Source organism: Eptatretus burgeri, chromosome 3, assembly GCF_056783735.1.
Source record: "Eptatretus burgeri isolate ZD-2024b chromosome 3, Ebu_testis_v1, whole genome shotgun sequence".
Lineage (NCBI taxonomy): Eukaryota > Metazoa > Chordata > Myxini > Myxiniformes > Myxinidae > Eptatretus > Eptatretus burgeri.
In genome coordinates this window covers 56,131,164-56,154,975 of record NC_140963.1, presented here as the reverse complement: position 1 = coordinate 56,154,975, position 23,812 = coordinate 56,131,164, and the positions used below count along the sequence as shown (strand labels likewise).

Genomic DNA, 23,812 nt, shown 5'->3' with positions numbered 1-23,812 from the left:
TGGAATTTTTACAACATTTCTGTGGTGTAATATTAATGTTATTCCATTCAGTTTTAACGGGAATAATTTAAATTCCATTTAATATAATTGCTACCCTGAGACTGCACGGCTCGGGTCCAACAGACCCTTGGTTACATTTTCCATTGTTTCCTTCGTAATTTGCACATGACACATCCCCATTCAGGGTTCATCATCTCCGGGGGAAATGCCCCGAGTCATTTGTGGAGTGTTCAATTTATTTTGAAAGCTACAATGTGTTTTCGCCATCTTGTTTTCTCACGTACTCCTGAGTTTTTTTTTTTTCTCTCAACTTCGTGTTTATTTCACGATCTTTAAAATCGGATCAGCGATTCGATTTCATTGACGAAGGTAAGTATTTTCTTTTTACTTCACATGATTTTTGAATTTACGAATCATTTTCTTCCAAGGAAATATCACGTGATCGGTGAAGTGCGTCATCTGGTGACTGGTCTTTTGAGAATGTTGCGCGAGCATCTTCTGCATCCTTATTCATCGACATTGTTTTGTGATTTATTATTGGTATTTTTCCATTTTGAAATCATTTTACACCGGGTTTCTCCCTTTGACAAAGGTGAGTTTATTTTTTTTTAATGAGGTTTATTTATCTTCGTGTGCCTTTTCCTGCGTTTGTGAGGCTTTGTAGGCAGGACGGCCGAGTTTTCCGTTCGGTTTGGTCCGTCTCCTTTTTGTATTATTCTATTTCATTTCGTTTTCAAGTGCTTGGTTTTACGTACGTTTATTTATTATATCAATAAAACATGTCAATATTATGTATTTAGTCATCGCATTGACGTTACCTCAGCAAATCGAAGTTTTGGTCTCCATGTGAAGATGGTTGCCTGGATACAGCAAGAACATTTCAAAGGCTGATAATATGTAACGTTGGCATACGAGACGTCTCAAATGATTGAAATGTTAGAAATTCGGGACTGCAAGCTTTGGTCAAAAAAAAATAATACCACTTGATCGTTTGGATAAAAAAAAGAAAACTAAGGAGGACGTTTTTATTTGTTGTTGTTGTTGTTGTTGTTGTTGTTGTTGTTGTTTTTAAAATGCCCATTGGTTTTTAGTACCCGACAAATCATGTACCTGACATCGCAATTTTTAATTATTATTATTATTATTTTTTTAACCTCCCCCATCTCACCCCTCCCCTTCAAAAAAATTACATGAGTCACATATACCAGATATGTCAGTTTTGTACCCCCAAACAAATATGACGTGGGTCATATTGTTGTGGCCCGGGGTTCGGTGGCGATAAACGACCACGAGGTGGAGCATTAGAGCCGTCTCCCACCGAACACCCAGAATTTAGGTCGTGACTCTCGGATAAGTCCGAAAGGTCACGGGTCGCGCCGGTCCCAATGACAACTTACCGGCCCAAACGGCCTCACTAATTCTCAATACGCACCGTGCTGGGTCAATGAAAGAAAGTGACAGACAATGAGCTGGAACATTGAACAATTGGGGGTTTATTTATCGGGGGGGGGTGGGGCAGGGGGGCACAAAGAGCAGAGTTTTCCAAATAAAAGCGATGCAGGCAATGTACAGTGAGCAAAAAGCATTTAACAATTCCACTTAACAGACTGGTGCCACACCCACACACACACACACACACACACACACACACACACACACACACACACACACACACACACACACGGAAATGGTGGCCGCGGAATTTATTTGGCCCTTCAGCTCGGGAGGGAAGGCGAGCTGAGGGTAGAAGCCTACGCTGGCACTTGTCCGCCTCGTGCGGTCTGGTCGAGACGAGCTGGTTCGGGGGGGACTCTAACCCACACATCCGTCGCCGCACCAAGCACCAGGGACCAGGACTGACGCAACGGATGCCAGCCAGCACGAGAACGGACCAGACGAGACGAGCACCCGTGGATAGACGAGAACGCCAGCGGGCAAGACAAGAACGTAGCAGGCGACGAGGCTTCTTCTTCCAGCAAAGGCAAGCCGAATGAGAGCAACACACTTATTAATAATTCCACTGGTGGTGCTCCGGGCAAGCTTCATGTAAAGGCCCGGTCACACCTTGACGTTTTAGCCAACGTATGCCGATTTTTGAATTTTTTTTCTAAAACGCTGGCACACGTTGAATACGTTATGGGTAAGTTTTGATAACATTGAGAGCACGCTGAAAAACACTGCCATACGTCGTTGTACGTTGGCTTTAAACGTTGTACTTTTTGGTTGTCCTCAAATTTTTTTCATGCTTGAAATTTCACGACGTATGCCGGCGTATGACTCACACGTTCCGCTACGCTGGCCACAAGTTGTATGCACGGTCTGCGATCGTTGACAGACGTCAACACATGCTACTTGTAAGTTAATCATAAGTTGAGACACGCCGAGGTAATGTTTAGCGTACCCGAAACTTATTTCTAACCTATGATTAACGTGTTGTTGGCACGTTACGCGATCGTTGCCACACATCGACAGACGTTACTTTTAAGTTACTCGTAGGCTGAAAGACGTCGGTATAATGGATCGTCTTTGCGTCAGCGTCCACGGCCACGGCCAGGACACTTATTTGCAGCATTCTTCAAACTTTTCTTCGGCATGACGAGGATGTTTACACTTCGATGTCTAGCTTGGCTATGATTCCAATTGTCCATCGGCAGCGTCTATTTAAAATAGTCGAGTTTGAGCGTTTTAACACGTTCCTTCAAATTTCCAAACCCCAGCGTCAAAAAACAAAGGCGATTGACAGCAATTTAAATCGTTCATTGTAAACAATGAAAATAGTTGAGTGGTACCGTTTAAAAGTCGTTGAGTGTCAAAAAAATCCAATTGTTGAGTGCAAGCGTCTACTTTCAATAGTGGGGTTTGAGCGATTTAGCACGTTCAATAGAAACGATTAAAATTTCCGAGCGCCAGCGTCAAAAAACAAAGGCGAGTCAGAGCAATTTTAACCGTTCATTGTAAACAATGAAACTAGCTGAGTGGTACCGTTTAAAAGTCATTGAGTGTAAAAAAAAAATCCAATTGTTGAGCGCAAGCGTCTACTTTCAATAGTGGAGATGCAGCCATTTAAATTGTTGAGTTTATCATTTAAATCGTTAAATCGTTCAACGCAAGGACGATCCATCATAACCCACACCCTCCCCCTCACACTCACCTACTACTGCCAACATGAACAAACTACTACTAATACTGATACTGATACTGATACTGTTACTGATACTGTTACTGCTGACATGGACATCGACTCAAAAAGGACTCAAACACTGTTGGGTTCCCCTTTTATGAGCAGCATTTTTATATACCAATTCCCAAAACCGCTGGGAACACGTCTTTATATGGCAGTTGTAAGCTAGAAACACGTTCATTTATTTTTTTTGTCGACCGGAAGACGTCATTGGAATACGTCTACATACGTCGATGTGTGTTGGGACTACGTAAAGAATTGGTTCAAAGCACGTCAAACATAAGTTAGAAATAAGTTTCGCGTAAAAAAGACATTACCGCGACGTGTTTCGACTTATGAGTAGCTTATAAGTAGCCTTTGTGGACGTGTGTAAGCGTCCACATATCGTGTGTAAAACTTATCCCCATCGCATGCGGAACGTGTGTCATACGCCGAGTACGTCGTAAAATTTTGAACATGTTTAAAATTTCTTGACGTACTCTACTTACTACGACGTATGATAGCGTACTTTAGCGTTCTACTCGCGCATACCAAACTTACTCATACTGTATTCGACGTGCCCCAACGTTTTAGACACACTTTTTGTTACGTCGGCATACGCTGGCAAGATCGCCAAGGTGTGACCGCGATGTTGACCCTTCCATTTCTACGGCAGTTATGATTCGAATCGTTGTGCATCAGCCTTTTAATAGGCTACGTCACGACATCGTCGGCGATGCGTGCAACGCGCTATGCCTAAGTTAGACTATCGGTGGGCATCGGTTGTGTAGGCCGACAACAGGTTCAGCATTCGTTGGTATAAGTTATCTATAACACAACGAACGTTCTGTGTTGTTACCAATGCGTTATACATAAGACCAAGTCGCTATGAATACGTCCGAATCTTTAAAAAAAAAAACATCAAAAGTTCAACGTAAGCCAGCGTTTTACATAAATTTTAACACGTTGCCATCGCTGGCTAAAACGTCAAGGTGTGACCGGGCCTTAACGATTAATCTGCAACTGCTTCTTCTCTCTCTTGACGACGACTCGCCACCTTCTCTTATCCTTCCTCTCCCCCGCGGGTCGAGGGAACTGCTCTGAGGAACTCGCCTCCGGATTGGACGAGGGGTTGTCGGGTGACTAGTGGCCGCCCCTCAATGGTCGGACCGAACACTCCATCTGGCTAAGGTGGAGCCAGCCCTGAGGTGAAGAGCGAAGAAGATTTGTTGGCGTTATGCGGCCTCAAGATGTAAAAAAAAAAAAAAAAAACTATAAAGAAACTTCGTAGTGCACACATGTAATTCCCTCCCGTTAGACATAGGGGATGGAACCCTAACTATAACATATACTTATCGCGATAACTGAGCTACGGGGACTGCTGACTGTTTGTGTGCAAATGGCTTCCAGATTCGTAACAATATATCTGACACGTTATGTACACACTCACGAAGCCTATTATAAATACAATGCACAGTTCTAAACAAATATAATATTAAATATATGGAAAAATATAAAAAGCTACACACTTTGTCCATATTAACATGATTGGCTCTGCTATCTTTCCACATGGATCTGCAGTAAACATTTAATACACAGATCTACATATGTGGGATGTGGATTCACCAGTGCTCCCAAGTTCAACTCTCCATGAGCGATATTGGAGAAAACATCACATAGCGAGCGTTGCCAATCACAGTTTCAGGACTCGAAGTTCCCGTCCGAATTTGCATTCGGGTGAAAACCATCTTCAAAAATGAAGCTTAAATCATGAAAATGATTCATCACGTTCACAAAATTTGTCTACATTCTACATTCGTCACAGAATTTTCTAGTTTTAAAACCAGTTGTACTTTGCATCATTTTAATCAGAAGCGTGCACTGAATTTTTCTGCAGCAGCTGCGATGGAACTTACGTCTGCAGACGTGCACACAGATCAGTGTTGCTCGCATATCACGCATGGAAATGGAAAGCGGCAGTGAACGGAAGGTGGCAGTACAGCTCTCGGCGCTGCTGCTTGGTATAAAAACTCACTGGTGACATTGGGAAAATTATCAATTCAAAGAATGGTTCAAGAGTCGTACATGAAGTTATGGATTTTTAGGTGGTGCAAGCTGCTTCAATATTTGATATGTCCTTCCTTTCATCCATCTGTCAAAAATGGAGAAGATGAACCTTTCTAACTCACTGTGTTTCATTCTCGTTTCTAGTTTGTTGTTTTGTTATTTAATTAACCTCCGCCATCGAAGATGGACGGAGGTTACTGTTTTCACCCCTGTCTGTTTGTTTGTTTGTTTGTTTGTTTGTTTGTGAACAGTATTACGGAAAAACTCCTCGACGGATTTCGACGAAACTTGGTGGGGGGATTAGGTATGGTCCAAGGATCATGCCATTAGATTTTGGACTTGGTCCAAAGTCCAATATGGCCGCTATGGTGGCCGTTTTGAAAAAAGATTTGTTTGTTTTTTTGCATTTCTACATGTTTTAAGTGATTTCCAACCCCAAAAAAAGAAAAAATTGTTCGAGAAAAAAAAAACTTTAGAAAATTTTGCAACTTTTTTTTCAACAAAATTTCGATTTTTTTTTTTTTTTTTTAATGTTTTTATTTTTTTGCATTTCTACATGTTATGTGATTTCCAACAAAAAAACATGCCAAAATTATAATTGCGGCTTGTTGTAGTAATCAACAATAGACCTTTTCGATCGGCTTTATTCTCACAAAACCCATACGCATATCTACAACAACATAAATATACATAGGGTAAGAATAACAAAATACAATAACTTGTACACATAATACTGAAGGCAAATACCACATACGCATCACATAATAACAAAGTTAAACTCCATACTCCTAATACCAATTACATTCCTCAGAGTACATTATTCCTAATATAGTATATAACATACCATTACTGTTCCAGCATGACTTTCCACGGAGTAAGTGGTATACGTGTCAACACCAGCCATTGACCTTCATATACAGTGCTGCCACATCCGCCCAATTACCGTTGCCGCCAATTACAGTATGGCACTTTATTATCACAACATTCACCCCCTTCCGAGATATCTATCTCTATAAATCTAGTCTAATAGGAGGACGAATGGTGCGACCGGATCTTCTTGGCACTGGAGGGTTATCCACAGCATCTGATTGCTGTGGAGTTGCAGGAACCATATCAGGAACGAGATCATCCCCCTCTGAGCAGGGTGCGTCTTGGGGACTACCCTGGGGAATTACATTTTCTTCAGAAGCCTGAGGTAGAATTTGGGGTTCACTCTTGGATGGGGTTCCAATTGGGGCTAAGTGTCTAACAGAGACCGTAGTTTCCCTGCCATCTGGGTAGCGAATATGGGCATAGTGGGGTCCTGCTTGGAGGAGGTCGACTTCATCCACAAGGGGATCAGTTTTATTCGTGCGTACGTGACGCTTCAGCAGGACTGGCCCAGGATTGCAGAGCCAAGTAGGCACCGAGGCTCCCGAGGAAGAACGACGAGAATAGTTCAGAAGTCTTTCATGAGGGGTAGCATTGGTTGCTGTAGAGAACGGTGAACGAATTGAGTGGAGAGCATCAGGCAGAACAGTCTGCAGCATTTGATGGGTAGATTACGGGATTTTAGAGCCGTTGTGATTGCCTTCCAAATGGTACCATTGAACCTCTCCACTTGGCCATTCCCTTGAGGATTATAGCTAGTAGTTCTGCTACCAGCGATCCCCTTACTGGCAAGGAAGTCTTGTAGTTCCTTGCTCATGAAGGAGGGTCCCCGGTCCGAATGAATGTAAGCCGGCATTCTGAAAATAGCGAACAGCTGACAGAGGCACTTGATAACCGTGGAAGTGGTCATGTCGGCACAAGGAAATACAAAAGGAAACCGTGAATATTCGTCCATAATGTTAAGAAAATACTGATTCTTATCTGTACTCTGAAGAGGCCCCTTGAAATCTATATTGAGACGCTCAAATGGCTGAGTAGCTTTTATGAGTCGAGTCTTATCTGGTTGGTGAAACTTGGGCTTGCATTCTGCGCATATTCTACAAGATCCAACAACCTGCCGGACATCCTCCACAGAGTAGGGCATATTCTTAGATTTCACAAAATGGTATAAGCGGGTAACCCCTGGGTGGCACAAGGCTTTGTGGAGGTTAAACAGTGAATGTCGATCGTGGCATGCCATCCCACAATAAGACCTGGAGAATGTATCAGAGGGAATGTTTTCTCGACCAGGACGATACACAATGTCAAAATCATAGCAAGATAATTCCATCCTCCACCGCATGAACTTATCATTCTTTATCTTATTTTTATGCTGCTTATCAAACATATAGCTCACTGATCGTTGATCTGTCTTTATAGTAAAATGTCTGCCTGTCAAATACTGTCTCCAGTGGCGAGCTGTTTCAATAATAGCCTGGGCCTCCTCAATAGAAGCATGACGACATTCGGGTCCCTGAAGGATTCGGGAAAAGAAGGCTACCGGACGTCTTGCCTGGGTGAGGACTGCAGCAATTGCCACATCCGAAGCATCGGTCTCAACTTCGAAGGGTACGGATTCGTCAATCGCCCTCACCACTGAACCTTCAATGTCTTGCTTAAGTAGATGGAAAGCTGCTTCTGCTTCCCTTGTCATGGGAAATGTAGTAGTGGCACACAGTGGGCGGATCTTGCTTGAGTAGTCATATATCCACTGTGAATAATGGGCAAAGAAGCCAAGGATGCGTCGGAGCGATTTCATGTCCCGAGGCACAGGCAAGTCCTGCAAGGGTCGGAGTCGTTCAGGATCCGGGCGTATTTCCCCTCCTTCCACCACATATCCGAGAATACTGAGCCTGTTAGTTGAAAAGATGCATTTGTCTTCATTGTAAGTTATATTCTTTCTCTTAGCAGCCTCAAGAAATTTCGTGAGATTAGTATCATGCTCTTCCTTTTTTTTTTTTTTTTTTTTTTTTTTTTTGTATACCTTGGTCGAGGCTCGTATGAGAGCTAACACACAACTCACAGCAAGGAGGCATGAGACAAGAGGGGCGGGAGTGGAAGGGACAAAACATTGGGGAACAGACAAAGGTGAACTGTGGAAGGGAGAGGGATGGGGATGGGACGGGGAACATGGCGAGGGGAAGATGGACATTAAAGGGACTTTCAGGAAGGAAAGCAGGAGAATTGAAGGAAGTGGGCTTGGGTGGATTATCGGGGGTAGAAAAGATCGAGGATTTGGATGGGGGAAGATAAGAGGTGGTGGTGAACAGCTGTTTTGAAAGCCTGAAGGGAAGAATGGGAAAGAATAGAGTGAGGAAGTTTATTCCAAAGGCGGGAAAAAAGAGGAATGAAAGAGTGAAGATGAGCAGTGATTCGTGATTTTGGTAGTTTTACCAGAAGGGGGTTGTTGGCGGACCTTGAGCGCCCTGTGGAAATGTGGTTGGGACAAATCGCAGAGAGAGCAGGGGGCAAGGCTGGAGAGGAGTCGGTAGAAGACAGAAAGACCACCGACCAACCTGCGGTGATTGAGTGAGAGGCCCAAAGACTCAGCTTCATTGCGGGAGATGCCAATGATCTTAAAAGCCCTGGTTTCGACAGCGTGAAGTCGAGAAAGGTGGGAGGCAGGAGCACCAGCCCAGAGGGGAGAGCAGTACTCCATCAGGCTACGGACAAAAGCTTTGTAAGTGGTCAGGAGCTCAAGAGGGCCGAGGAAGGACTTTGCACGACGGAGGATTCCCAGTCGGCGACTGGCTTTTGAGGCAAGGTTGGAAATGTGACTTTCCCAGGAAAGGTCATGGCAGATAGTGAGACCCAGAAGCTTGAAAGAAAAGACTTCTTCCAGAGGATTGTTGAGAAAGTGGATGGGGGGGTTTTGTAAACGGTCCTTTCGAAGAGACATAGTGAGAGTGTGAGATTTGTCTGGATTGAAAGACATGTTCCACGTGTTGGACCAGTTTGTGATTTTATCCAGATCTGCAGTGAGCGAAGAAGCTGCTGCTTGCCGGGCTGAGGGATGACAGATGGTACGGCAGAGGGTTGAGTCATCGGCAAAGAGAAATAGAGGATTTTCCAGAGAGTCCGAGAGATCATTGATGAAAACCAGAAAAAGAACAGGGCCCAGAACGCTACCTTGAGGAACTCCAGCCTGCACAGGAAGAGGGGATGAAAGAACTCCATTTAGGGCCACACGTTGACTGCGACAGGAGAGGAAGTCTGCGAGCCATGAGTGGAGATGGCCTTGAATACCATGGGCAGAGAGTTTCCTGAGTCATGCTCCAAATAGTAATGTTGTCTAAGTAAGCAAATGTTCCAACCAGTTCTTCTTCTTGGATGAATGAATCCACGATACGTTGGAAGCAAGCCACTCCGTTGGTGACGCCAAAGGGAACCCGAGCAAACTGATAAAGGCGTCCACAGGCCTCAAACGCGGTGTATGGCTTATCTTCATTTCTGATGGGGATTTGATGATACGCACTACTGAGGTCAATCGTACTAAAACACGGTATTGAGTAATCTTGTTAACAGTGTCATCTATACGAGGCAGAGGATACCCGTCAAGAAGTGTAAATTTGTTGATAGCTTCTGAATAGTCCACGGCTAAGCGTTTCTTGTGAGTTTCGTTCTTAACGACAACAACCTGTGCACGCCAAGAGGAGTTACTGGGCTATATAATACCTTCCTTCAACATCCTTTGAATTTCCTTTTCAATGAATTTACGATCATCGGGAGAGTACCGGCGTGATCGAGCAGCAACAGGATAACAATCAGCTGTCAAGTTGGCAAACAGTTCTGGAGGGTCAACACACATTGTACTGAGTCCACAGATAACAAGAGGAGGCAAACTACCTCCATACGTCAGTGTAACACTATCATGCAGTCCCTGAAAATCCTGGCCCAAAACTATATCTGAACACAGCTGAGGGAGTATGGACAGACGCACATCTTGGTAGCACCGACCGTTTACTTTGATATTGACTCGACAGAACCCTGATGTCTGAGCGGTGAAGGAAGTGGATGCCATGGAAACATTGCCTTGGGTGTGATGTACACTTAAGGAATGGCACTTAACGAGGTCGGGATGGATAAAACTTTCTGAACTACCACTATCAATAAGGCCATCCAATTCCACTCCATTGAGCGTGACCCTCACAACCGCCTTTGATAACACCCCTGGGGCAGCGGCAGAAGACACAGCCACTAGTGTTGCCTGATCAGAGGAAGTTGCACAAGCACCAGTAGCTACTGATGAAGTACTACGGCGCACCTTAGCAAAATGACCCTTTTTCTGGCACTTATGACACACAGCCTCTCGTGCCGGACATTTTACACGTGGGTGTTTTAAAAAAACTACAAAAGAAACATTTAACACCCGTAGCAGCCATTACAGTTGTGGGTTCCACTTCACCGGTATTCTGATTGGATGAGGCAGCACCCAATGAACGGGAGGGTTGAATAACACAATAGGATTCTGAATTTCTTTGGGCTGAATCTAGAGATCTCGCCTGATCAAACATGGTAGCTAAATCTAAAGTCTTATTCTCTAATAAACGTTGTCTGATCAGTGGTGACTGCAGGCCGCTAATGAAGGCATCCCTGATGGATTCTTCGCAATGCTGAGTTGCTGTTACACCCCCAAAGTTACACTCTTTACTTAACGTTTTCAGTCAGAAGGTATTCATCTAAGTACTCTCCGACCTGCTGGCAGCGAGTTGCAAGACGATGGCGTGCAAACACTTCATTAGTGGGCTTTACGTACTGTGACTGTAAAGTACGGATAGCCTCATCATAAATGGTACACTCTGATATATTATTTTTTGTCTGATCTGATATTTTTTGTCAGGTCAGGTTCGATCTGTGACCTGCTACAGGTACCATGTAAACCTGTACTAACCTGTTCCATGGTCGGGTTGTCGGCGACTAAACCGTCTCCCCCACCAGGTTTTCTGGTGAGGAGGGTGTTTGGATATGGACACCCAGCAGGATTAAAAACAAAACCTGTCAAAGGGCGGAGGAGCTCCTTGTGAGCCAACGGCCATCCATATCTAGTGCCCAACTGTGTCTGCGGACGTCCTCCTGCAGTTGGGTTACTTCTTATTAGGAGGTTGGTGGCAGGATTTGCACTCCAGCCACCGTAAAACGCTTCATTCCGCAAAACGCAAAAACGTTGTGGCCTGAAACCCACTCCGTGGGAGTACCTCCTGTGCAGCTTCTCTCGCAGGGCAGCTCACCGGATGATGGGATTGGGGCAAAGCCTCTCGACCCCCAATCTTTGATAGGAGGGAAACCACGGGGTAACATCCCTGGGTCAGATTGCGGGAGAGTGTTTCGGAGTGGTGCTGAGGTGTCGTCCCACCAGACGGCGGTCTCCTTGGGTTAACCTGAGGCGGTCCCTTCGGGTGGGTGCCTGGAATGTCCTATCCCTAAGAGAGGATGATCACCTGTCTCTGTTATCATCTGAGCTCAAGCGTTTGGACATCGGGATTGCAGCTCTCTCTCTGAGGTTCGGAGACCGGATTGCGGCGAGATAATGGTGGGTGGTTACTCCTACTATTGGTCTGGTCGCTCTGATGGTTACCATACCCAAGGAGTTGCTGTAGCTGTGTCCAATAAGCTGACCCCAATGATAATTGAGGTAACACCGGTCAACGAGCGTATTATGAGATTAAGGATTCTGCCACTCCTTAGGTGTCATTTCCCTAGTCTCTATTTATGCTCCGACTGAGGCGAGTGATCTTACCGTGAAGGATGCATTCTACGCCACACTCGAGTCTGTGGTTGATCAGTGCCCCAGACGAGATACACTTCTAGTCTTGGGGGATTTCAATGCATCGACTGGAACTGATAGGGATGGTTATGAGGTGTGTGTTGGTCCCCATGGGTCAGGAACTATGAACCAGAATAGCACTAAGTTCCTTGACTTTGCAAGAAGTCATGGACTTAGGGTGGCTGGTTCATGGTTTCCAGCGCCCGCAAGCTCATCGCTGGACTTGGTATTCTAACGCTGGCGGTGTGGCAAAGGAGATTGACCATGTCCTCATTGACGGTCGTTGGAGGATGATCCAGAACTGCAGGGTCTACCGGAGTGCTCAGTTCCTCAATACTGACCACAGGCTTGTTGTAGCAACTCTAAAGCTGCACCTTAAATCCTGGAGAATGGTACCATCCCAGCCTAGGCTGGATGTTGCCAAGCTCAGGGATGAGAGAGTAGCTGAGGAGTTTGCGAACAGGCTGAGTGGACACTTGGCGGGTCTGGGTGCTTTGGCGGTCCTGAAGAGTTGTGGAGCACCTTCAAGACCACCGTCCTGATGTTGCCGGTGGATGCCTTGGAGTTCACCGCAGGGCAAAGAAGAATTTTGTCTCTCAAGGGACACTGGATACCATTGACCAGAGTCGCAGGGCCAGGCTGAATGGCAGAGCTGAGCTGTTCAGGGAGCTGAGGCGTAAAACTGTACGTGCACTGAGGGTGGACAAGGAGACCTATGTGCGAGGAATCTGTGAGGGGGTAGAGCATCACCTGTGGACAGGTGATTCTCGTCCCGCTTACAGGGGAATTCGCGCATTACGTTCATCCAAGCCCATCCCTCGGAGCACTGCAGTTCGAGCAGAGAGTGGTAGGCTCTTGACAGAGGGGTCTGAAGTGAAGGCCCGCTGGGCCGGTTACTTTGAGCGGTTGTACCAGGCTGATCCCCCAGCTGTCGAGTTGGACGTCAAGGGTGTTACAATCCCTGTTGCTGACCCTCGAATCAACTGTGGTCCACCATCGCTTGTGGAAACACGGGCTGCGGTGAACCAGTTGAAACAGGGCAAAGCTCCAGGGATCTGTGGCATCCATGCTGAACTTCTCAAGGCTGGTGGAAATGCTGCACTCGTGTCGTTGCATGCAGTTTTGTGCTCTGCCTGGAACACAGGCATCATCCCAACTGACTGGAAGAGGGGCCTTGTTGTCCCTCTCTGGAAAGGGAAGGGTGATCGCCAAGACTGCAACAACTACCGAGGGGTGACGCTGCTCTCAGTGCCGGGCAAGGTCTTTGCTCGGATAATTCTTGATAGGGTTCGCCACCATCTGCTTGAGCACCAGCGTCCAGAGCAGTCAGGCTTTACACCAAAGAGGTCAACGATTGACCGTATCCTTGCTCTTCGTGTCCTCACTGAACGCAGACGAGAGTTTCGCAAGGGGCTGCTTGCAGCCTATGTTGATCTCTGTAAAGCGTTCGATTCAGTGAATCGGGATGTCCTCTGGAGGATTCTTGGTCTTCGTGGGGTGCCACCGAAACTGATCGATCTGATGTCTGAACTCTACTCTGGTACTGAGAGTGCTGTGAAGTGTGGTGGTACCGCCTCTGACTTATTTCCAGTTGTTACTGGAGTTCGTCAGGGATGTGTACTTGCCCCCACACTTTTCAGCACTTGTATGGACTGGATTTTTGGGAGGATGTCGGAGAGATCAAGTTGCGGTGCATCGTTTGGCAATGTCAAGATCTCGGACCTTGATTTTGCAGATGATGCAGTCATCTTTGCGGAGACTTTAGACATCCTCTTGGGGCCCTCGAGGTGCTGAATGAGGAGTCGGAGCCGTTGGGATTACGGATTTCTTGGGTCAAAACAAAGATCCAGGCTTTCGGTGACATCTTGGATGCTGCTGTCCTGTCTGTGTCTGTTTGTGGTGAGGATGTTGAGGTCGTGGATAGATTCACTTACCTTGGCAGTGATATTCATGTCTCCGCAGGTTGTGAGCCGGAGGTCAATAGACGTCTGGGTCGGGCCTGGGGAGTCATGGATTCACTGGATCATGGGGTGTGGCGCTGCCGGTACCTGTGCGGGAGGACGAAAGTCCGAGTCTTCAGGTCCTTGGTACTTCCAGTCTTGCTCTATGGGTGCGAGACTTGGACTTTGACCAAGGATCTGAGACGGAGACTTAATTCCTTTGGTACCAGGTCTCTTCGGAGAATCCTTGGCTATCGCTGGTCGGATTTTGTGTCCAACGAGCGGTTGCTGAGAGAGACTCGGATGAGATTTGTTACCTGCATAGTCCGTGAGCGTCAGCTGCGGCTGTATGGACATGTGGCTCGTTTTCCTGACGCTGATCCTGCTCACCAGATTCTCTCAGCGAGGGAGTCTCATGAGTGGAGGAGGCCAGTGGGCCGACCACGTGCCTCATGGTTGCAGCAGGTTGACCATCATCTCAAGGAGATGGGGATGGGCCTGGCATCTGCCTGGGGGATGGCCAGACGGAGGCCCCTGGAGTACCGGCGGAAAGTGGACGCAGCGACGCGCTGTTCTGGCACATGCTCCCATACCTGACCTGACCTGATATAGTTTCGTATAGTCTTGGTGAGACAAAATTTGTAAGCAGACTCATCTTATCCAGATTATCCTGTGGTAGAGCTCCCAGGAAGTTTTCGAACGTCTTCAACCAGTGTTTCCATTCTTGTGCCGCCGTGGGTGAACTGGGATCCGAATCCAGCCTCTCTGGTCTCAGCAAATGCTCCATTCCAGTGTAGGCCTCGGCGCTCTTCTGTTCCAATCCAACCAGGTAAGTTTTGTGAGAATAAATTATTGTTGTCGTAATCAACAATAGACCTTTTCGATCGGCTTTATTCTCACAAAACCCATACGCATATCTACAACAACATAAATATACATAGGGTAAGAATAACAAAATACAATAACTTGTACACATAATACTGAAGGCAAATACCACATACGCATCACATAATAACAAAGTTAAACTCCATACTCCTAATACCAATTACATTCCTCAGAGTACATTATTCCTAATATAGTATATAACATACCATTACTGTTCCAGCATGACTTTCCACGGAGTAAGTGGTATACGTGTCAACACCAGCCATTGACCTTCATATACAGTGCTGCCACATCCGCCCAATTACCGTTGCCGCCAATTACAGTATGGCACTTTATTATCACAACACGGCTGATTTTGGAACTTCAGGTGGATATACCCACGTAAAATCGATTTCTGTCTCAAGGAATCTAGTTTGTAAAGTCTAGTCTTATGATGAATGAATTGAGTCTGTAAAAGGGAAAAATGCAAACTATAACTCTGAGCACTGTTGACGTCAAATTGAATGAATAGGATATCAGGTTCACTTGAGTGACCTAGCAGTATTGGTGGTGGAGGTTTTGCACTCTACCGAGTGCTTCCCCTCTAGTTTTTTGTGTTATTGTTTCGTTTGCATCAGGACAGTAAGGTCACACCGCCTGTTGGGGAAGTAAGTCACTTCCTCATGGGGCTACTTTGTAAGCAGTGCAGCTGCTTCACTGCACAGTTTCCTTTGGATACGAATGCAATTTTTTGTGGGGGGGGTGTGTTTGACAAAATCATAAATAATAACAAAAAGGAGGCGGGTTCCGAAAAGTAAGCGTGCCGGGATGATCAACTGGCATTTTAAAAAAATTTGGCCTTCTACATGAATTATTTTTCCCCAGTATTCCCCAGTATTTTACTTTGTTTAATTTCCTACTCTATTGATGGGAAAGCCCACTGACGGAAAGTCAAAAAAACAGTAAATCAACATTTTCTGAGTGAATTTATTATTAATAACAAATGCTCCAATACTAGCTGCAACTTTGTATAGAAATATAAAAAATATAAATAAACATGACCTTTTTTGGTTTTCTTCAAATAACAAGATCAACAATTGTTTTTTTTTTTGTAAATATCGTCTATGAGCCTAAACATTGCATATAAAAGCATTACAATTAAAATAGAAACAAGAAAAAGTGCCATCAGAGATTGCAGACCCTCACCAGGACTTGTTTTGTGTGGTGTATTTTGTGTACTGGTGTTACATAATTGATAACAGACATATCTCACATATATTTTCTTTATATATTTCTTACATATATCTTTACTAGTAAATACAACCCGTTGCTTCGCTGACGGAGGGGGGGTTGAGAGGAGAGAATAGGGAGGAGGGAGGGGAAGCTAGGAAGATGGAGAGGGGGTGGGAAGAGCTATATATAAAGAGAGACAGAGACAGAAAACAAACAAACAGGTGAGGGGTGGAGATAGGGTTAGTAAAGAGAATATGTTATGCTTAATGACTGAACATACACACAAAATCAAACTCATGTCAAACCAGCTGTCCACACAACAGAGTTTATAATGTAATCCGCTGGCAACTCTGCAAAAACTTTTTTGTCCCACATCCAGAAAATTTGTAGGAACATGAATCAAAAGTAATCACTGAAAACATGGAAGTACCTACTGCTCACGTATGACCGAATGATCCCATCGAGCATGAACGTCGAAAAATAGCGTTGCGACCAGATATCGTACTTAGGTGCAAAAAAAAGAGAAGAAGGCATTGCTGATTGATCTGTTAATACCAGTGATTTTGGATTAAACGATGCAGAAAGCAAGATAATGACCAAACACCAAGACCTCAAGAACGAAGTTAAAACATCCTGGAAGCTGAAGAATGCCAAAGTTGTACCAGTGATAGCTGGACCTACAAGAATGATGACAAAGAACCTCACAGAGATATTAAACATAGGGGAAGTACCCCTGGGTGCTCACCTGGTCGTGGCTGGATAAGATAATCAGGCAACCACTGGTAGACATGGATGACCCACAAAATATATAATGGAGAGGAAAGTAAATACCAATGGATTTTTTTTTTTTAATGCCATGAACAAACCTTGGTACATCACGGGTGATAAAGGTTGTGGTCATGTTTCATCAGAATTGTATGTGCAGTTTTGGAGAAGATAGCAAATGCATATTTTGAGGGGAAACCCCCCTTAAATCCCCAGATTTTTCTAATGTCACGAACACACTTTGGTATGTCATGGGTGATGAATTGTATTGTTTCTGAGAAGAAAGCAAACACCTCTTTGGGGAGGTAATTCACTCCCCTCACCCCTTCAGATCCCGTTTTTTTTTAATGCCATCACGGGTGATGAAGGTTGTGGTCAAATTTCATTGAAATCGTATGTGTATTTTCTGAGAAGAAGTTGCAAGTATTGACGGACGGACGGATGACGTGCCATCCCATAAGCTCCCTGGAACTACTTTACAGGTGAGCTAAAAACCATCCCTGCGAATATTATTACAAACGAACTACAGTTGGAAGCTGTCCGTGGCTTAGCGACCATCCTGCGGTGAGCCCTTGGCACAAAACTTTGAGAGCAGAAAACTTTACAGCTTGGTCCATGAATCGTGACCCCCTCACTGAAATGAAGGTGGATGCTTTGAGCCAGCCCTGGGAGGACTCCATTCCACATTCTGAAACCCACATATGTAGATAGCAATCAACGACACACACACACACACACACACACACACACACACACACACACACACACACACACACACACACACACACACACACACACACACACACACACACACACACACACACACACTGAGACCTGGTTGGTCTCTATCACCTTCTGATGAACCCCACCTGCATGTGGAGATGGGCAACAACAACTCTCACATATGAGTGTACACACGCACACACACACACGCTTGCCCGATATTGGCAATTTTTCAGGTATCGGCAGGTTGGAGTCAGTATGATTACCGACTACAGTATGTAACTGTATACAACCCAGAAACCTTGAGTAGCTTTCACCAAAAAACGACGTTACATTTATATAGACGTTTCATTGAGATGATCACAAACATTCTTTATAAACAGCTGCGTGTGATGGGTGGAAAAGAAAAAATTGGCTTGGTAATTTAGAAAATACGTTAACACGGCAAAGGGCTCAGAAATTAGGCTCAAATGAAATCGTTAATTTGGCAAATGGTTCAGAAATCGGGAGAAAGCAAAGCGAATCCTTTGTAAAGCAAATCGGATAACCAAATGCTTTAGAAACAGCCACGAGGCCAAAGGAAGATCTGAAAACCTCCATATAATAAGATACGTGATGAAACTTTGCCACCACGGCGCACGTAACATGCATGGCATGTCCACACACCTGCGGAGAGTCTGTACAGATCCAAATCTACCCATATGTACCACGTCCGTGTGTGCTGTATGCATACGTACCTCTACCTTGTAGTGACTGTCGACTGCATATATCCCGATCAGGACACGAACTGTACTGTACAGCTCTGTAAGTGGCTTAAGCCCTCAAGCATTCCAACGGAACGCCTGACTTAGCAAGTGATTACCAATTGCCGTCGATACAACTATGCACCCGGAAACACCCGTGCAATGTCCAAATTGGACATATCAACACCTTTTTTGAGGGAAGGGGTGGGGAGTCGGAACTGCTGATACTTTCAAACCTGGAGCTTACATTTTGGAATTATCCTTGGTTTAAGAGATTCTCTCGGTTATTCATATGCCCAAATTAAATAAAGCCACAAACGCTGGTGTCTCCAGACGTTTATAAGCATTGCAATATACCCAGCGATTCGTAGCTGTGATGAACAGGCGTTCAATAATATGAGTGAGGAAAGTGGAATATGTGGTGTCCGATGTGCAGTGAGGTACGCAGTCGTGAGGGTTGCCGTAACTCTGTTTATTGCGTATCCGGATGTGCACCACTGTAGACTACCCAGGCTCCACAGACAACACAGGCTACCACCACGCCTCAGGCGGCGCGCACTCCTATATCCCGTGCAAGCACGTGACCACTCCAAAACCACTCCTTCACGCCTCCACCATGCTCCCCGCATCACGCCCTGCACCCGCAGGCCCACTACACCACACTCCTCCCTCCTAAAACTATGATTATAAAATGACCATCATCATAATAAGCACAATCGGCACAGAATACCATGATATAAAAGCAGAGAGGTACAAAAACGATAATAACCTAAAAGCATAGGCACGTCACACCATATAACGTGTCGCTGTGAGCGAGTTGAACTGCAACGGACGGGTTCCGAAGACTGAGTCGCACGACAAACCCACAAAAAACCCTGACCGCGTACAGATATCAAGAAGCAAGGTGGGAAGCACAGCATCACTACGCAGCAGAAGCGCCCCCAGGCAGCTCATGCTCACACGCCCTCCGGCGAGGTCGTGACGACCTCCCGAGCGAACCTCCCCCGGCACCATCAAACGCCCCCGGCCGACAAGGTGGCACATCTCCCCCAGACAGACCCGAATCAGATAAACATTCCGAGCCCGGAAGCTCGTTGTCTGGAAGCCCCGCGGCGCCAGCGCAGCCGACCTTGGCGAGTATAGAGGTTCGTGCCGCCCGGCGCCAAACCCGTCTGACCTTGAGCGGTGACGCTAAACAGTGCCGTCGGCTGGGCGCACCATCAACCCCATAACAAACCCACGCATTACAATCAGCCGAGATTCCAACGTACGTCCGAACGGCTTTGGCGAGAACAGAGAGTTGCGCCCCAGGGCGCCAGGCACGTCTGACCTTGCCGAAACCAGGGGTGGGGGTAACGCTGAACAGCGAACCAGCCCCGGCTCTGAGTCGATCTCTGAGTCCCACACGCGAGTCTAACCGGCAATCAGTCGGCTGCAATTCCAGCAATCCCATACAAAACCGCACATCACATCCAGTCATGCCATAAAGCAACAAGAACATCGTCTGTGCAGATGCAAACTCCCCTTTTCGTACAGCGCGTTCTCCCAATATAATCCCCACACATGACGGTAACAACCCGTGGACTGCCCTCGCAGCTGGAGACCAAAAAGACCTCTTTATTTGCCACGATCGCCCCCAAGGCCTTCATATCACATCGGTCATATCGAACATCCCATCGAATGATCCCAGCCAAACATATTCCCACACACCAACTGTCGGCATTTATTTTAACAACGCTAAACTGCATCACTCGAGCAATGAAAATCAAATACGCAACGAACAGCAACCCATGAATCACATCACGTGCCCGTCTCTCGGTCGTCGTCGCGACCCTGCGATGACCTGCTTGTCGCCGACGGTCGCGATCCGCGAACTTCTTGAACGCGACTGGCTCACTCCAATTCCCTGCTGAAATTTCCTGAACAACACGGGCGCACACTGTATCATGAGCGCAGCCGAAGCGCGAGAGCTCATCGCGGCTGGCATGGCTCCCGTTGCTCCAGAACCGTACATCATCGTCGCAGGAAGCAATGAACGGCCGCTCCCGTTGCATCGTTGCGGCTCCTGCCGCCAGAACCTCGCCCTCGGGTCTCGAAGGAGGCACCGGAGCACCTGGAGGTACGAACTGGAGATCCAGCCCGAGGTGCGCCAACCAATCCCGGCCCAAAAGGGCGGGCCCCTCCCCTCGTACCACAAACACCGAGAGTAGGGCGCTTCGACTCCGGTAGACCACCGAGACGTCTGCCACCGCAAGCGGTGCAACCGCTTCGCCGGTGTACGTGCACAGCGACAAGGTCGTCTTGACCAGGCGAACACCGCGAAGACCACGAGCCGCCCGCACGCCCATGACCGACACTGCGGCCCCGGTGTCAACTTGAAATACGATCGGCTCGCCATTCACCTCGACCTCCACCGCGATTGGTCTTGTCACCTCCGGCCAATCGAAAACAGACTCAACATTGGTTGCATCTCCTGCTCCGGGCCGCCGGGATCGCTATGCCCTGCCTGCAGGCCGCTCCCCAGGTCGCTGGGGTCGTCCCGCACCTCGCCATCCAAGACCTTAACGGCGGCCCCCGCCATCCGACACACACGCTTCAAGTGTCCCACCTTGTGACAATGCAAACACACGGTGTTCTTATATGGGCACACCCGTCGCAGGTGCGGACCACCACACCCCCAGCGCCCCTGGAAGTCCATTTCACTCCCGGTGCAGCCGCGCTGCGGCGCGCGCCCCCGGCTCGCACCGCCAGACGCGCGCGCGACCTGGGGCACCTGGGTCATCGCGTGGACCCCAGGGTCAGCCGACATGCCCCAGCCGGAACTACCCATCACGTCCTGGCCGGCGATGGCACGGACATCCGTGAGCGTCTGCTCGACAGCTGAAGCAGTCCCGACCGCTGAGTCGAATGTAACGTCGACACCGCGCATCCGCAGAATGGCTGCCACCATCTTCGCATCTTGCAGCCCCAAAATAAAACGATCTCTGAGTCGCGCTGGACGCTCCTCTGCCGTAAACTTGCAAGCCACGGCCGAATGCTTCACCCGTGCCACGAAATCTGCAACGCGCTCCTCCGCACCCTTTGCGAGGTGATCGAACTGGTATCGAGCGAGCTGCAATGACTTCTCCGGCGACATGTGCGCCTTCATCTTCTCCACAATATCCTGAAACGACAGCCCGTCATCACTGGGCTTATCTGGTGCTACCAAATCACTCGGCAGCCGATAATGCTCCGTTGATAGCGAGGCGAGCAAGATCGATTTGCGTTTGCCTTCATCGTCCACATCATTCGCGTGGAAATAGCAGCCCAACTGTTCAGAAAACAATTCGAAGTCGTCTCCAATGAAGACGGGCACGCGTCCGTGCGCCGTGCCCCGACCTTCTGCCATGCTTGAGCCCTCCGTGACGGCGAGACGCCTGGCCCCGAAGCCTGTGTGTGCGGCGCGCGAAACTCGCTCCTCGCGATGCGCTCCTCCGGGACCCTCGCCCGGTGTAGACCTCGAACCGCGCGAGATGCGCTGAGTTACTCGCTGCTGCGATCCAATAACCCAACCACTCTGCACACGCCGATCCGAACAGACTCGTCGCCAACTGTGGTGTCCGATGTGCAGTGAGGTACGCAGAGTCGTGAGGGTTGCTGTAACTCTGTTTATTGCGTATCCGGATGTGCACCACTGTAGACTACCCAGGCTCCACAGACGACACAGGCTACCGCCACGCCTCAGGCGGCGCGCACTCCTATATCCCGTGCAAGCACGTGACCACTCCAAAACCACTCCTCCACGCCTCCGCCACGCTCCCCGCATCACGCCCTGCACCCGCAGGCCCACTACACCACAGAATAAAAACAAAATATCGTTAATAAATCGTTGCGGCCTGTCAAGTCAAAGCATGGTTGAGCAGGCCAAAAAGCATGGTGGCTTCAGACCCCAGCGAGGTTATCTTGGAAACGCTTGAAGACCCCAGACAGTGAGGTGGCCGAATCTAGTCCAAGGGTCCTGAAAGAATCTGGTCATGTGATTGGTTGAATGGAAGCTCTCTCGATGATGATGAAAGCGATACATGGTTACAGGTCATGTTTTTTGGCTGAGGGCATGGCTGTGCTGTTGATGCAATGCCCCCTGTAGGTTAGAGCAGAAATTTTTTAGCATTTTAGGCCTGATTTCAACTTGTTAATGAGTGCAGATTTTGACGTGGTCAATACACCTTCGTTATGGGCATCAGATGTGATGCTTGTGGCCAAGTTTTTAATCAAAATCGTGTGTTTGGTTCAAGCAATAATGACTGAAGTATTTACTGACTGATTTACCTACGGACACTGCTCGATCACTCAAGCTCACTGGACGAAAGTCCAGGTGAGCTAATAATAATTATATAATAACAGTAATACATGATCATTAAGGAGACTGATCTGCATCTATTAAGGACTTCGATATGTGAAAAAGTGTCGAAAGAATGTCTACACACCCTTTCGAAATTTTCATCTTTTGTTGCCTTATGGCCTGGAATTAAATTGCATTAAATCACACCTTTTCCACCTTTATTTAGACATTGTAACCCACAACTTCCAAGTGAAAAATTCCACAAATTTCAGAAAATTAATTAAAAGCACAAAACTAGAATATCTTGGTTGGATATGTGTCCACTCCCTTATAATAGCCATTATTAATTAGCTCAGGTGTAACTAATTGCCTTCAAAATCATATAGTTAATTGACCTCCACCTGTGTTAAATTGCAGTGATTTTGATTATTTCAGAATAAAATCAGCTGTTCCTGTAGGTTTCCTCTGCTGGGTAGTGCATTTCACAGAAAAATCTTGATCATGAGCACCAAGGAGCTTTCAAAAGACCTCTGGGATAAAGTTGTGGAAAGGCACAGATCAGCGGATTGGTAGAAAAATATTTCAAAGACGTGGAATGTCCGTTGGAGCACAATCAAGATAATCATTAAGAAGTGGAAGGTGTATGGTACCACCAAGACCCTGCCTAGATTAGCCCGTCCCTCCAAACTTAATGACAAAGTGAGGAGACTGAACAGAGAGGCCACCAAGAGGCCATTGGTAACTTTGAAAGAGCGACAGGCCTTTTTGACAAAGTCTGGTCATTGTGTGCATGTGACAACAATATTCCAAGCACTCCACAAATCTGGCCTGTACGATAGGGTGGCAAGAAGGATACCATTACTCAAAAAAGCCCACCTTGAGCCCCATTTGAGGTATGCATAAACCCACTCCGAGGATTCTGAAGCCATGTGGCAAAAAGTTTCGTGGTGTGATGGAACCGAGATGGAAGTTTTTGGCTGAAATGCAAAATGTTAAATTTAGCGCAAACCCAAAACAGCACATCATCCAAAGAACACCATCCATACTGTGAAGCATGGTGGTGGCAGCATCATGTAATGGGGATGTTTCTCATCAACAGGGATTGGGGCACTTGTCAGGCTGGAAGGGAAAATGGATGGAGCAAAATTCAGAAAAATCTGAGAGGAAAACCTGCTGCCCTCTGTAAGAAAGCTGAAATTGGGACGAAAGTTCACCTTTCAGCATGACAATGACCCAAAGCATACAGCCAAAGCTGCACTGTAGTGACTAAGGAACAAAAAGATAAACGTCCTTGAGTGCTCCAGTTAGAACCCTGACCTAAAT

At 46.9% G+C, this 23,812-nt stretch overlaps 1 protein-coding gene across 7 annotated transcripts in view; it reads left to right on the top strand.

The window, feature by feature from the left end:
• The first annotated feature begins 450 nt into the window (after positions 1 to 450).
• LOC147029952 (ADAMTS-like protein 1) overlaps positions 451 to 23,812 on the top strand; it is a 545,848-nt gene continuing 522,486 nt past the window's right edge. For 6 of the 7 annotated variants that reach the window (XM_085873493.1, XM_085873499.1, XM_085873494.1 and 3 more), the window contains exon 1: positions 451 to 592. The gene's annotated coding sequence lies outside the window, so the exon portion shown is untranslated. The remainder of the gene's footprint in view (positions 593 to 23,812) is intronic. The other variant, XM_085873510.1, reaches the window with a different exon arrangement.